This window comes from Chaetura pelagica, unplaced genomic scaffold (assembly GCF_000747805.2).
Source record: "Chaetura pelagica isolate M959 unplaced genomic scaffold, ChaPel_1.0 scaffold1445, whole genome shotgun sequence".
NCBI lineage: Eukaryota > Metazoa > Chordata > Aves > Apodiformes > Apodidae > Chaetura > Chaetura pelagica.
The window spans coordinates 288505-289289 of record NW_009953199.1 but is presented as its reverse complement, the minus strand read 5'-3'; positions in this window follow the sequence as shown (position 1 = coordinate 289289).

Below are 785 nucleotides of genomic sequence, written 5' to 3'. Positions count from 1 at the left end.
GATGGGGATGGGGATGGGGATGCTGCTGCTGCTGCTGCCCCCGGCCACTGCCAGCGGAGGTGCCTGTTGGGAACATTTTCAACTCCTGCTGGTCCCACTGCGAACCACACGGGGCGAGGTGGCCCTGGGTGATGTGGGGCAGCTGTGGGGACACAGCACTGTCGGGGGGTGCTCCCTTCCCCCTGCCGTGTTTGACTTGTCTGCTCCTGAAAAACGGAAATTAACATGTTTTATGGTTATCAATTACACACTCTGACTTTTTTTCTGGTGCTGGTGTGAGCTTTATGATAGAACTGGCTTAAAAGTGTTTTACTGCAGCCTCCAGCCCTATGGAAAGGGTAATTACAAGGCTGAGCAGGCTGCTTAAGCAGCGGAGGTGATTTTCCCCAGTGGGCAAAACGCCCCCATGGACGGGGCTCGCATCCAGAATGGCCTAAATGATACTTTTCCCCTCATACGAGCTGGGACACGGGCTCCCAGTGCCCGGGATGTCCCTGTGCTGGCACCACAGCTCTTCCCAGCGTCGCCCTCTGCCCGGGCAGCTCAGCCGGAGCCGCTCCCAGCACCGCAGGGTTTTGTTTTCCCGCTGATTTGGCTCCTGCCTGGATTTTTCAAAGGCTCCGGAGGAGCGAGGGCCCTTCCTCCCCCGGCCGGCGCACATTGTTCAAATTAGTGCCTAAATGAAAGGATATTGTTGGTTCCTGTTCGGAGATAACAACCTCGGTAGCGGAGGGAATTTCACCCGTGCAGAGACTCGGCCGGGGCCGCCCCCCGCCCGGGACCAA